The sequence below is a fragment of the Cupressus sempervirens genome, chromosome 4 (genome assembly GCF_028749045.1).
Source record: "Cupressus sempervirens isolate cs-2001-9-10 chromosome 4, ASM2874904v1, whole genome shotgun sequence".
Lineage (NCBI taxonomy): Eukaryota > Viridiplantae > Streptophyta > Pinopsida > Cupressales > Cupressaceae > Cupressus > Cupressus sempervirens.
The window spans coordinates 636,629,108-636,645,620 of NC_143121.1; positions in this window are offsets into that span (position 1 = coordinate 636,629,108).

Here is a 16,513-nt window from a genome sequence, read left to right on the forward strand (position 1 = left end):
TGTAGCTAATGATGGAGCCACATATTTCAATAGAAATCAAGAAATGAACTAGAATCCACAAGGAAGTAATGGTGAGTCTTCTATGTAGTACAATGTTGTGATGTTAGAATCTTATAATTCTCCACAAAATCCTAAAATAGAACAACCATCTAGTGAAGAATTCACATTTCTATTTAGTCAAGAATTAGATCCTCAACAAGAAGAGATGCTAGCTTTTCAAAATGATAATTGGAATACTTACAATTTGTGTAACTGAAGGGAACCTATGGCCAATGGGATTCCTCCTGCCTTGCATCCAACACTGTCTGATCCTAGAGCTAATAAAAATCCAATACCTATGAGAGCACCCTATGTTGGGAAAGAAAATCAAAATCAAGGGAATGTGCCTACAATCCTGAAGAATCCTATATGGGAAACCAAAAAGTACAATGTAATGGAAGATCTAAAGAGAACCAAGGCTAATATGTCCATGTTTGATATGCTACAAAATTGTCCTAATCAAAGAGAAGGATTGCGAAGGACTCTTGACCATGCAAATGCAATGCCTAATGCGAACACAATCCATCAAAAGAAAACATCACAAGTCAATACTTCTAAGGCAATGCCTACCATGTATAAAGACAAGGTTGAAGAGCCTCCTTTTTTGCTTAGTCTCAGAATTTTTGGAAAGAACATACACAATTTTGTTATAGATTCATGAGCTTCTTGCAATGTCATGCCACTTTCAATAGCTCAAAGGTTAGGAGTCACTCCCCAACCCTCAAATCAAATAGTGATACAACTTAACAAGAAAAAAGTAAAGGTTATTGGGGTATTGAAAGATGTTAGAATATAGTTAATCATAGATCCCTAAATTCAAGACATTATAGACATACACATGGTTTAAATCCTTGAAACATACAGATTATTGCTGCATAGAGAATGGACAAAATAGTTAAGAGGATGGTTGTCAATTGATTTTACTCAATTATGGCTACCTTGGAAGGGATTACATAATCAAATCAAGATTGATATTGAACCAAAGCTAAAGACAATGATCACATAATACAATACACCAAATGAGGTAGCATTTTTTCAAGTTGAGTTAGGCTCCTACAAAGTGATGTCTCTTGACATAACTTAAGTAGAGAGACTTGACCATCTGAAGAAAGAATTTGAGATCCCTAGCCCAAAAGAAGAACTCATTACTTAATCTATAGTGTGTAGGTAAGGAAGTAGACCCAAATATCTTTCTTCTTCTAGGATTCTGTAGGTTACACAAAATTAGTCATTCAAAATTTGGATGCTCACATTGTCAGGAAGTAGTTTCTAGGGTACTCACTTAGATAATGCAATCCAAAAATGGTAAGATCCCAAATGAGGTACAAATGGAAAGTTCATGTTCTACATGGACATCTAAATTGGTGGGGATTAATGAAGAAGAAAAAGAAGATTCCAATATGTCATATAGTGACACTTCATCAAATGGTGAGGGTTTATCTAATCCCCCACCTAGGTTGATCAAAGTCTAGAGAAGATGTGTTGTAAAAGAACAAGGTTGGACCTCAATGGTCATTCATCCAAACTCCCAAATTGATAAGATCACCGAATTAATTGGGGATATTAAAATCAACAAGATAAATAAATGACCCATGTGTCAAAGATAAACTATGGAAACTCACCAAGTCCACCACATAAAAGATTGTAATGGGTCACAAAGAAACAATCTTTTAAAACTCAAGTGAAGGAAAAGCTATGTACAAATAAGAACAAAACTAGAAAACCCAAAGAATAATCAATTTAGACACTTAGGTTTGATCACTCTAAATGCAAATTAAGAGCTGGCGCATGTATTGAATTAATTAATCCCAAAGGTAGGCCTTTTTATGCAATATATTTCTTACAATTTAAATGCACTAGCAATTTTACGGACTTATCTTCACATTAGAGAAAGACATCAAATCTATCATAATTAAAGGAGACTTAGTTGGTCATTAGATAGGTGAAATCAATCTACTCTTGCAATGATAAGAGACTACTTGTGTACTAGAAAAGAGTATGGGACTTGTTGGAAGATTTTGAGGCCTTGAACATAAGGTCCATCCCAAGGAAGAAGAACATGGTATTTGATGCCCTTGCCATTTCAGCAAGTGCATTGCAACCCGTTGAAAGAACAAAGTTAAAGAGATTTTCATTTGAATTGGTTGCTTCCCCGTCTATTCCAGATAACATTACAAACTTCCAAGTTTTCGAAGATGACCAACATATTCTTGAGTTTATTATGTCCAATGACCTATTCAAGAGACAAGAGATTGATGATACTCCCAATGACAAGCCTAAATAAGATGAGCTGGAGGATGAAGATTTGTAAATTTGAAGACCAAAACTATTCCTAAGGGGATGGTAGATTTATAATACATCTTTGATTGAAGTGAATCAACACGTAGTCAAAATAATGTTGAAGAAAAGGGGATTGAAGAATGTGATTCATACAACCTAGGCACGAAAGAAGATCCAAAGATGGTGAGGATTGGAAAGGATTGCAATTGTCAAGAACAAGAAAATATGCTTCAATTTCTTACAAAATACAAAGCTATCATAGCATGGAGTTATGAAGAACCCAAGATGTAAAATCCTAAGATTATCACTCATGATATTCTATTGAAGCCTAATGCCAAACATTTTCATCAAAGACAAAGACCAGTGAATCCCATAATTGAGCCTTTGACAATGAAAGAAGTACAAAAGTTACTTGATGCTAAAATTATCTTCCCAATCTGACATTCTACATGGGTTGCTAACTTGTTCTCAGTAAGAAAAAAGACTGGAGAAATTCGCCTTTGTGTGGATTTTCACAATTTGAACTTGGCTAACCAAATGGATAATTACCCATTTCCCTTGCTTGATGAATTGGTACAAATTGTGAATGGGTCTAAAATGGTGTATTTTCTAGATAGATATTCTGAATACAACCAAGTAATGGTAGATGAAGAAGAAAGGTTGAACATCACATTTACAACAAAATGGGGAACCTTTGCATATTGAAGGATGCCTTTTGGACTGATCAATGCAAGAGCCACATTCAAAAGAGTGATGGATGAAGCATTCAAAGGGTTGATAAACAAGTGTATAGTTATCTATGTGGATGGCCTCACTATTTCTTTTCTAAAAATAGGAGTATTCATATTTTAGACTTGAAATAAGTGTTCAACCGATGTCGAAGGTATGACATATCACTAAATCCAAAAATGTGTTCATTTGGGGTCACAATAGGAAAACTCCTCAGCCATATTATTTCTAAATTTTGGATATCCATTAATCCTAAAAGGATAGAAGCTATTCTTAATATGTCACCTCCTCATAGTCATAAAGAACTGAAATATTTCTTTGGAAAAATCAATTTTGTATGTAAGTTCATTAGTGAATTCACTAAGATAGTATGTCCTCTTAATGACCTACTCAATAAAGGGGAAAAGATTGAATGGGTTCTTGAAATAAAGAAATATTTTGAAGACATCAAAGTAGAAATCTCTATGGCCCCAGTTCTTATAAGTCCAGATTATGATTTACCATTCAAAATCTATTCATTTGCTTTAGAATGTTCATGCATTGAGATTCTTACTCAAAATAAAGACAAATAAGATGAGAGACCTATCGTGTTCATGAGTTTCCTATTAAAGAATGCTGAGTTGAACTATTCTAATCTTGACACAATCTTTTGCATTGATAAAGTTAGTTAAGAAATTTCATCATTATATACTTAGGAGCAATGTATATGCAATTTTGCTTGATCCTATAGTTAAAACATTGTTGATGTAGAATGAATTAGGTGAGAGACAAGGAAAATGAATGGCTATATTGCAAGAGTTTGATTTGGATATTCAACCAATGAAGTTGATAAGAGGACAAGGATTGACAAAGATGATAGCAGATAATGAGATCGGTAATGATAATGAAATCCAATTTGATGATGAAATTGACACTAATAATCAACAAAAGATCATAGTATCTCAAGTGGATATTAATCAAGGAATAATCACTGATGTTTAGTATCAAGATATTGTTTACTATCTTTTGCAAAATCAATACCCCAACTGGATGAATAGTTCCCTACATAGAGGACTCAAGATGAAATGTGAATCCTATATTCTGCAAGATAGAAAACTTTACAAAAGAAACTATGAGGGAATTTATTTGAAATTCTTGGGGCGTGAAGAAGTGAAAGAAGTTTTGGAATAGTTTCATAATAGGTATGGAAAGGGACATAGATCAATGGAAGCTAAAACTCATATGATTTTGAGATCAAGTTATTTTTGGCCTACAATCTTTAAGAATGCATTTGAACATGTATGTTCTTGCCACATTTGTTAGACAAGTGCCAATAGAGAGAGGCATCTAGCTATGCCACTACAACCACTGTTCGAGGTACACCCTTTTGCTAAGTGGGGGTTGGACTTCATTAGTCCAGTAAAACCACTACTATTTATAGGGCATATGTTTGTCCTCATAGCTACAAATTATTTCATGTGCTGGTTAGAAGCTTAAAATTTTCAAAATTGCATAGCAAAAGTGGTCATAGATTTCTTAAAAGAATACATTGTCACAAGGTTTGGTATTCCTTTCTTCCTTGTATGTGATAATGGGTCATCTTTTGTGTCAATCTTCCTTACTCAATGGGCATTAGACAATTAGGTCATAATCAAGTTTTCCTCTAATTACTATCCCCAAGGGAATGGTGTGGCTGAGTCCACCAATAAGAACTTGATTATAGTGATAAAGAAATTTCTATAGGAAATTCCAAAAGATTGGCACACTCATCTTATTTATATGCATTATGGATGGATAGAGTCAAGATAATAGAATGCTTTAGGGACATCTTCCTATTTACTCATCTATCTACAAAAACCAATGTTCCCAATTAATCTCAAGATTCGAGTATTGAAATTTATGAAGGGATATGTTGAGGACATGGATAGAGTTTGGATTAGATTAATGAATCTCTTGGAATTAGATGATAAAAGAACAATAACTTTGGAGCATATGGTGAAGCATCCGGCTATCATCAAATGGTGGTTTGACAAGTAGGCCATAATCAAGTCTTTTAGAATATCTAACCTTGTTCTCCTATGGGTCAAGGTGAAAGAAAAGTTAGGCAGTCACACTAAGTTTCAATGATTGTGGATTGGCCCTTATCAAATAGTAGAGATTTTGGGAGAAAATACTTTTAGGATGAGTTCTTTACAAGGGGAATTGGTCTCATTGCCTATCAATGGCTAGTTCCTAAAACATTACTTTGAGGCCTAAAAGAGGAAAACATTTTAAAAATATCCCTTTCTACAAGTGTGTTTGCTTTCAGTTGTTTGTTTAATTTTAGTTGTGTGTTTTCTTTCAAAGTCATGTTAGTCTAGGAATTAGGTGTAATCAAGATTCTTACTTGATGCATTTCATAGATCACTCTTCCTAGTTTTGACTTTTGGGGAGAGGTATTTCTTTGTCAAAGCATTCAAATGATTTTGTTTCTTGTACCAATTGAAGAACAAATGTTAATTGTAGTTGTGAAGGACTTTTAGTCTTGAAATCAAAATTCCAAATTGATAGTTATCAATACTTTAAAAATTTAAAGATTGACTATCTTAGTATTTTCAAATAAAGGTTAACATTAATGAAGGGATAGTTCAAACTTACCGGTTCAAACAAAAGGTCCTTTTCAAAGAACTGCTAAGGTCATTGTTTGGCATGATAGTTTCCAAAGGTTCACAAAAGAGGAACACAAAGGTTATCAAACCAAAGAAAGGATCTAAGAGGTGACACCAATGCATTGGACACATACTCTAAGGGTGGTTAGGGTATAAAAAGAGATAAAAAAGAAAGATGGTGTTAAGAAAGAAAGATTCCAAAAGGTCCAAAAACTGGTAATCAGACAATAGGGATATGCACCCAAAAATGGCTATCTACTATCAATATAAATTGCTTCATGGAAGAATCAAATGGAAATGTGTGAGCTTTGTGAAGCAAAATCAAAAGAGATTTCTATTATAAGCTAGAGTTTCCATTGCACCAAAAGATTGACTTGTTAATGCTTGATACAACAACTAGACTTATATAACATAGGAGGTGGCTAAGCCATGTCATGAATCTAGAAGGGGAAGGCTGGTAGTTAGTCCAAAAATTTCCCCCTCAACATTACCCAAGGAGATTTGAACCTATGACGAAGATCTAATACCACTTGTTACAAGCTACAGTTGTCATTGAACTAAAAGATTGACTTGCTAATGCTCGATACAACCACTAGACTTATACAACATAGGATCCAGTTAAGCCATGTCCCAAATCCTGAAGGGGAAGGCTAATAGGTAGTCCGACAACTACTAAGGACCTGAAATACATAATTGATAACCCATTAAGGGCCCTCAAAATGGATTCTCTCATCTAGTCAAACAGTGATTAATACACAAGTTTATGAGGATTCCTGATGAGAAGACCGATGGAGTACAAGATTGTCTTTGAGGTTCTAGAAGCTCATGATCCAATGCACCTTAAAATTTCAAAGGAAATTAATACACTGCACATATTGACCTTAAAGATTTGAGATTCTAAATTTTTTGACTATCAAGGAACTTGAAAGCTATTTGAAGTGTTCAAAATTTAGTTTCCATTTGACACATGTTAAAAGAATTCTTGCTGATGAAGAAATGCTTTTTCCATTTCTTCCTTTTGTTGGGGCTATTTGTTGTGGTCTCACAATGCACACCCCATTTCTCCTAGAAATGGGGACACCTAGTAAATTTTTGTCTCGTAGACCCCTAGTCTAGGGCTTGGGTCATTTTTGGATTCCCTTAGACATCTAGGCCAAGCTTCATTCTCTGACTAGGGAAGTCTAGAGTGTCAAAACAAGAGAAAAAATGAAGTTTCTAAGTCTATTAGTGCAAGAATGTACACTAGCGTACATGCACACCTATTCAAGGTACATAGGTATATTCAGTGCACACTCATCTACCTCTAGAGATGCTCAGGTACACACCTTTGAAGGGTGGACACCTGTGAAGGTGTGCACCCTGGGCTCAAGGTCTATATAACCCCCAATCCCCCCCCCCCCCCCTCAACTTACCTTCAGTGTCTCCATGTGCTCCCAGTAATCGCACCTCAACACTTTCACCACTGCTCTCACCTGCCAACCTATAACACAAAGAAACTTAGGTCATCTCAAACACAACTAAACTATGCTAAAATGGTCATTTGGAGACCACTCACCACACTTGTAAGGGTGTGCTAGGTGCACTAATTTGCATATCAGGGCTAATAGTTGGGATAGACTAGTTTTTTACTAATTCAAGCATTTTGTGCTAGGTTTTTAATTTGTAGAAGTTGGTTTTAGGTCTAATTTTATCTTTTTGGACTAATGTCTCCTCTCTTGTGTAGGTAAAATTGTGTCATCATCATCTTCAATGGAAAAAAGATTGCTCCTAGGCCTGTTGTCTTCAAGTACCAAGGTGCACCAAGAAATCCCACTTTCAAGATGGACATGCTAAAATCAAAGACACTATGCTTGGTCATATTGACTAAAATGCCTTCCTCACCATTTGCAATAAGCCAAAAGAATGACCTACTATGGTATCTCCATTCATGCATTCTGGCCTAGTCAACATAGCATCACATCTACTTTTAGTACAATCTTTAGAGTTGATCATGACCTTGGTGGAATACTATGTCTCTGAAGAAAACATTGTCAAGAGTGTCACTGGAGAAATAGTTATCAACCTCCAACCTTGAAATATTGAGAAGGTTTTCCATCTCCCAAGGGCATATCAATACCTACAAATCACATATGGAGGAGTTGAGAGGTGGTACCAAGAGAATGAGAAGGAAGCCAAAGAGATAATTCAATCATCCTTGATTAATAGAACACTAGTACATTGCAGAGTTGGTAAAGTAGACATGAACTGAGGCTATATTAAGGATGATATTGGCTATGTGATTATGCTTTTGAGCAGAGCAATGAGACTCTCAATGGTTGGACATCTTCAAACTTGGATGGTCCACTTTATAGAGACAATTAGAATGACAAGAATGCTAATTGACTAGGCTACAATTATGAGTGATAACCTAGATGAACAATTGGTAGCTATCAAGGATGACCCTAAATTCTATATGGCATCATTTTTGGTGTAATTATTGGAGCCCTGAATGATAGACTACCTAGGAATTTATAAGAAGGGAAGCCTACAAGATGTTAATGCGTGACTTTATGTAGTGCATCCTTAGATGGTCAAAAAGAAGCTCTTAAAGTAGAGTGTGGAGTATAGGATACTAACTGATGGTTTTATATTTGTAGTCATCCAATTCATAGAGGGAGATTATGCCAAAAGAATGTCAGTAGAAGTAGCAAATTGAATCATAGAGATTGGCTCCTAATACATTCAGTTAAAAAAATTCAGATAACTCAGGGTCATAGGAACACAAGTGAATTCAAAGAAATTCTTGAGGTATCCATTAGATAGGCTCATTCTGCTAGAGATTGCTAGGAAACTCACATCTGTATATGATAGAGTGAGGAAACAACACAAAAAGACATGGTTGTGGCCAATAACCATTAGTGCTATCAAGGTAAAATAGAAGCAAGACATCATGACCTTTGATTTAGAATGTGATCAATATCCCTTAGAAGAGTACAACTCTCCTCACCCATACTTCAACAATATTGGGATGGTGCAACATCTAGAAGGGAAGCCATTCTTACATGATGATGCATTGGAAGATCACTAGATGAATACAATAGATGACTATGATATCTGAATAATGGATTATTATAGGATGACACTATATTTGGCAGAAAAGGCCCTGAAAATAAAGATCCCATTAAAGGTTGTTGAGAAAGACATGAAAGATGTCTTAGATCTGATGTACAACAAGAATTTTTTTATGACAAGTTGATAATGAATGTATAAATTAGAAGGGATGAGAACTCTAAAATTAATCATAGGGCTTGCCACATAGTCCAACTGATGAGAAAATGGATCAAGAAGCCTTTCAAACTTAATCCAATTCCACAGGTTGTTCCTCTACAAGCCACAACACACCTAGTAAAGGTTAAAGGTGACAAAATCATAATGCTAACCTTCATGGCTCAATCTCTAGTGAGGCCAGAGATAGTGCATCAACATGAGCAATAGATTGAGTACTTTGAAGTAGATAGGGGAGTAAGGAGGAAAAGAGCTCTAGCTAATGGGAAGAAGCAAATGACTCCTGCATAAGCATGTCAAGAAGAATAAGTACAACCTGAAGATGCAAAGCCCCAAGTTAACCTAGCATAGAAAGCTCAAGGAATAGAGAAAGTACCCCCTCAACAAGATGAAGAGAAAGCATAGGAACAAGAATATAAAGAGCAAAAAGTTCCCCATGTAGCTATAGAGGAAGAAGCCTCACCTTCAAAGCCCAAAAGAGTAAGAGTTGAAACTCGGGTGGCCAACACAAAAAGGAGAAAGTTGAAGAAGAAAACTACTCCTACTCCTTAGGTTCCCAAGACCATCCATTAAGCTAATGTAGAAGATGAAGAGGACGAATAGATGTAATATTTTCCCTTACGTTAGAGGACTCACTCATCCAACACTACAGAAGAGGAGAGAAGAAAAAGCTCAACCACAACTCCTCTAGCCATTACAAAAGAGCCTATTTAGGTCTCCACTTCAGAGGAGGAGAAACAATAGTGGATTGTCAACATAGAAGGGCAAGAAAAAAAATTCTTTGACCTCTCTGATTTTTACTTCATGCTAGTGGGCATTGAGATGGTGGGTGAGAAGATAGGGGACATGGCTACAAATGAATCCTTAGGAGAGGATTGGAATCAATTTCCCCCTCTACCTCAAGGACCCCTAGGTATACCACCACCACCATCTTAGGATTTTTTCATTCTTGGAGAAAGGCTTAGTCACTCCACTTCCTTCCACCATAGAAATAGAAGAATAGGTAGTAGAGGAAGAAGAGCCTAAACAAATGCAAGTCGATGAAGTATTAGAGGAGGGTCAAATACCTAAAGAATCTTAATAAACCCCTCATAATATGGAGGTTAGAACCTTATCCCTAATAGATATAAAGACTCCAACTATTGATCTTTCTCAAAAGGAAAAGACTCCAAAGAGGAGTGATAAGGGAAGGGGCCCCACAATTGAAACCACCTCTTCAGTGGAATATATGTCTCTAATGGGCACCACACCAGCATAGCTAGAGAGGGAGGTAATGTTTTAGAAAAAAGAAGCAGTTAGATTTAACTACCGAGGAGGGAATGAAAGAGCTAATCAAGGCCATCAAGAAACCTAAGCCACCTATGGGTGATGCGTGAACATTGGTCTTCATCATGAAGAACCAAGATCAGGATTTTCTTGTGCATATAGCTATTCCTCCTCTATACACTGACACTAAGGAAATGACTCCTAAAGATTACTAGATCAAGGTTAGGAAGGCCTATGATAGATAGCGCAAAAGTGTTGATCACTAGGGGCATGAAAGAGGTGTTCAAACATATGGACAAAAATGAGTCTGAGTTGTTGATACTTTGGAAACAAAATGAGCTTTTAAGAGGCTACTTACATGGAGTAGTGGGCCCTATAGACCTAGATTATTTAGAGACCACTCTTCTTGCAACACTAGAGAGAAAAAAGAGGGGTATTATATATATGGATTCATTTTAAGGAGCATATCAGCAATGGCATGATAAGTTTGAGGAGAAAGGTGTTCAAATATTATAGGGCAACTTAGGCTTGTTACACCATATTCAATCGAGTGCAAATAAATTGGTGTCTATAGTGAACCCAGATTTTGGGTTGATGGATGAGGTACATACCTAGGTAAAAGACCTTTAGGATTTGACATCAATAAAAGGTCAAAGGTATCATATGTTCATGGAAGTATATACTATAGAGGAGTTGGACAAGCTTGATGACTAGATAGAGAAAATATCTGGCAAGAATAAAGCTATGTAGGAACTACATGAGGATATATAGAGATTGATGGATCAGACCCAAGAATAGATTTTGGAAGAAGAGAAGAATTACAACACTGTCAACCTTTGACATTTTTGAAGATGAGTCAAAAACCAAGCTCAATTCAGTGTAATTAGTAGTTCAAAAATTCTAAGGAACTTTTGAGGATGTTTTATTAGATGAAGATATTAGGCAAGCATTTAAGATTGAAGAGGTATTGTTGGAACTGGACACTAAACTTGAGGATTTTGTGGAAACTCATATAGAGGTTAGTAATTATTGACAAATAGTGAAGAATAAGTATGGGGCTTTAGATTTACCTAAAATTTCTCAAGTAATGGAGACCATAGATAAATTCAAGAATAATGTAATGTCTCATTTCAAGACATTTTTAGGTTTTTCATTTATTTTGTATCCATTTCATAATATTCCATATATTTCCCTCTCAATGTTAAATTATATATATATATATATATATATATATATATATATATATATATATATATATATATATATATATATATATATATATATATATATATATATATATATATATATATATATATATATATATATATATATATATGTATGTATGTATGTATGTATTTTTCATAGAGTCCCGACCTTTCATTGATAATAATTATATTATATTAAGAATAATATAATTTTATTAAATATATATATTTATATTAATAATACCATTAATATATATAATTTTAAATATCATATTTATGTATGATAATATATATGATATATACTAATTTATATTTTTAATTCATATACTTTATTAATCATTTTAATATTATAAACTTTATATACTAAACCTATTTATTATTAAATTATATATGTCCAAAATGGGGATATCATAGTCCCCCCTCTTGAATTTGCTTGTCTTTAAGCAAAATCATTCATACATAAGTACATTCATAGATACAAAATATATTTGCATAAAAAAGGCTTAAAAGATTTATGAGATATACATCTTAATGAATCAAAACATGAAGTAAAAAAGTAGTCACATGAAAGTACAAAGAATACATGATGCAGATAGATGAAAACATGATGAAGATAGATGAAAACACGAAGCAAACACGATGTAGACAGATGAAGTCACACATTATGCAATTCCTTGATTGTGAGCCTGCAACAACAAAATCATTAGTAGACATTTATATATAAATTTTCCCTTTTAGGATTTCCTTATATCAATCCTTTACAAGGTATTTATGGTCTCAATTTAGTGTCTTGTTAATCAAAAGTATAGTTCATTTATTAACTCATCATTTTTTGAGTACTAGAGGAGAAACTATAATAGGGTGCCCTGTTACCCAATTATGGGCCTCAATGTTCTCCCTCATTATTGTTATCTCTCTCTAATCATCATTCCCAAGATAGTGCCTTTGTATGATGTACCTTGGGGTATTCACTCCATCGTAGGCCTTACCTAGTACCCTTGGATGATGCATCCAAATGCCCATGTCACCGTAAGCCTTACCTAGTACCTCTGAATGGTGTCACCTAGCCCATTTCACCATAGGCCTTATCGTATCTTGGAAGATGATGACCTTAGATAATTTAATTAATTTTACTTAACAACATTATAATGTATTAAACCTTCAATTTATTATTATTAAATAATGGAGAAGAAATCTACTCATCCTTTAATTAACCATTACAAATCTAAGTCTCCCTTGCATGTATAAATAGATCTCATAATACATAAAATAATTTAATGAGAGAATAAAGTAAATAAATTGAAGTCTTAATTTTAATTTTAGGTTTTCCTGACTTGTACATATGTACTTTGTCATAATATCATAGTACAAACATTTAACCTTCAAATATTGCTTTGGAGAATCTTCTCAAAATAAATTTCTTATTTTTAGAGTAACAATACATAATTTATAAGATCACATTTTCAAAATGAAAATATTACCCTAAATTAAATTTGAAAGTACTTTATTAAATATCAAGAGAGACATGAATAAATAAATAAAACTTATATCCACATGCATTTTTTTTTCACACTTAGGGTAGAAGTAAATATAATACTTACCATTTTACAAGGAGATGCAGATAAATTGAATATTTCTCTAAAAGTATTTTCCTTGAAATAAAACATTGTAAAATATATAGCTAGTATTAAAATATTAAAACTAATAATTTACCTCTTTCTTTTATCTCTATTCATTATGTTGCTGCAAAAGTTTCATGTACCTGCATGTGTATCTGCATCCTTGTATTCACTGGTAATTGGAATTGGTTTCAATTAATAATGATTCAGCTCTCTTAATATTGTTTGTGTGATGACTTGTGTCCCTACAGTAGTTGTTTATGTAATGATTTGTCTCATTGCATGGAAGGTGATATTGTTAGTTAATGACAACTAGAGTGCCATTGGTCACCACCTTGCACTTAATGATTGTAATGCCAAATTGTAATGGTGTGGTGTTTGTAACTACGATTTTATTCATACTCCATCCAAGACTTTTCATGTCTTGATTTAATAGAAAGCACCGGTTTGGTTATTTTTCCTTCTTGTGAAGATTTTGCATTTGACATTCAAAGTTTTTCCCTTTAGCATCCATTCTGGTCTCTTTCCACCTCCATGATTCTGTTATTACCATATGAGAAAGGATAAAAAATATCAAGCCTACTAAGCACGTGACAAATTAGCCATATGACTTGGCTCGTGGAGTCTTACCATAGGTGTAGTCAATGTTAATGCCTTCAAGTGTGTTGCTAATTTTTCCCTTGCATTCAATAGTTGTATTTTCCAGCCATATAGCAAGTGATGATGGTCAGATAATTCATTTTCCTCAAGATAGGAGATTGCCAAGAATCTGTATGATGTTCTTGGACAAGAAGCAACTACCTTCCAAGGCTGTGAGATCTGCTAGTATAAAGCTTGGACAAGAAGCAACTACCTTCCAAACGCATTGGCTAGGTATACAAGAAGCGTTTACAAGATTTATCAAATGTGCAAAACCTCATCTTTTGGCAACAAGGGTCTTAGAAGGTTTCCAAGGTCATTTTCTTACCCATCTATATCATACATAACCCCAAACTACTCCTCTTCTAAGATATATATTAGTACTGGTGTGTTTGGTTTTTGTTAGTAGACTTTATTATGTCTATGTAATTTCTTTGTTGCTCTTTTCTGGCACTTCTTCTTCCACATTTCTATCTAGGGATGGCTTTATAAATGCTCCCTTATTGCTAAGTCTGAGAATATTTAAGTAGGGCCTCCAAATTTATAGAAATAATTAAATTTTTTAGTCTCCTCATATAGATAATCCTTCTGATATATTTTATGCTCCTTGCAGAGCGTCGTTCCTTCCATTTGCTATATCAATCATAGATTCCTACATATCAAAATTGTGAGACTTTATGCTCATAATATTAAGATCTCATACAAGTGAATATGGTTCTCTTTTTATTTTCTTGAACTATCCAACCCCATATTATTCTTTTATTTGAATTTGATTTCTTATCCTTTATTTATATGTTGGTTATTAGTGATTCTTGTCTGAAATACTCTCCAAAATCTAGATTCTTTGGTTATCTTATATCCTTTGTTAAAAATGATAAATATTTATATCAGGCAAACTATAGTTTATAAGGAGTAGTGAATCCCTATTTGAATGGTTTAACTGATTTGTTGATCCAATATTTGAAATAATCTATATCTGAAGTATTTGTATCCTCTATCCTCTATGACCATTCATCATGTTATATTTGTTTTGACTCCCTTACTTTTACTTCAATGATTTTCCACTTACATTTATGCTTTTCCTTATTCTCCTTCATCATTTGTTTACATTCACTAATTTTCGTAGGATGGCAAGATCAGGCTCTGATACCACTTGTAATGTCCCATTTTAGGACATTTTTAGGTTTTTCATTTATTTTGTATCCATTTCATAATATTCTATATATTTCCCTCTCAATGTTAAATATTATATATATGTATGTATGTATGTATGTATGTATGAATGTATGTATGTATTTTTCATAGACTCACGACCTTTCATTGATAATAATTATATTATATTAAGAATAATATAATTATATTAAATATATACATTTATATTAATAATACCATTAATATATATATTATTTAAAATATCATATATATGTATAAATATTATATATGTATGATAATATATATGATATAATAATTTATATTTTTAATTTATATACTTTATTAATCATTTTAATATTATAAAATTTATATACTATACCTATTTATTATTAAATTGTATATGTCCAAAATGGGGATATCACAAATAAGTATCCAGACATCGCTTTGGGATAAAGAAGGAAAAAACTCAGACGATGAAAATTCAATTTTGACACTTGGATAATATTTGCATTTTTTGTAACCTAGCATCAAGGCGAGCTATTTTCAAAGGTGCGCTATTTTTAGAGGTGCACCAAATTTTTTGAAGAAGTAGTAGTGTGCCAATAGTTAACTACTAGTTGCTATTTTAAGTGCATTCCATGCATAGAAAATGCATTTTGACAATAGTTCAACTCCCGAGAACATTTAGAGAAGGTCAAGCTTCCATTTTTAGAGCTTCCAATGACTCTTAGATCATCTTGCAACTTCCTTCTTCTTATCTACCTCTTCTTTCATTTTTCTAAGTCATGTAAAGGCTCATGCACCCATTAATTGGTATAAACAAGGGTGGAGACCTACTTAGCACCATTTAGAGAGTCAATTTGTAAATAATAGATTTGTTTTATTAGTTTTTAGCATGAGTTGCATTTTAAGAACTCTCTCTCCTAGCACAAAGAGAGGAGATTTTTTTTATAAATACATGGATGTAATATGTAATCCAAGCTATTATTTTAATGCAATAATATATGCTATTGGTGCTCTCATTCTTAGTGTAGTTATACTTGTCGAAGTGTGTTAGTTTTTGTGAATACATGTTCATGAATAGTAATGGAGCCAATGGTTTAATTGTATTGTTATGATGGTGTGACCTTTTAGTTCTAGTGTTTGCCTTATGTTAATGAATTCCACTGACATATCAAGTTCAAGAAAAGATCGCCTATTGTTCCAACATAGCTTCTTGTCTCACATGAATGCACTTCCCATTGCCTTGTGATTTGATGAGAAGTGAAACATATTTCAGTCATTATTGCATTCTCATCAATGATTGCATTGGTTTCCTATTTTCATTGGTTTCCTTCACAATCATTTTGACGATTTAACTCATAGATGTGTTGTTAGCATGATTTATGTCCATTAGGAATTTTCCTTTCAATTTATTTGCTTTAATCTCTCATTACCTTATCTTTGTTATTTTATTTTCTAACAATTGGTTAAAATAGGAATTCATATAGTTGCATTGATAAATTCCAATAATCATAAAATAGAAAATACCAAAAATATATCTCTTTTGTAGTTAATTTTAAAAACAACAAGCAGATCAAACATCTTATCCAAAATTGGTTGGAAATAGCAATGTACTCCTCGTGAAGATACAAATTTATCTTCAATTGAGTGGATTCTAGTAGGTCACAAAATCACTCAAAACCTTGAAGTT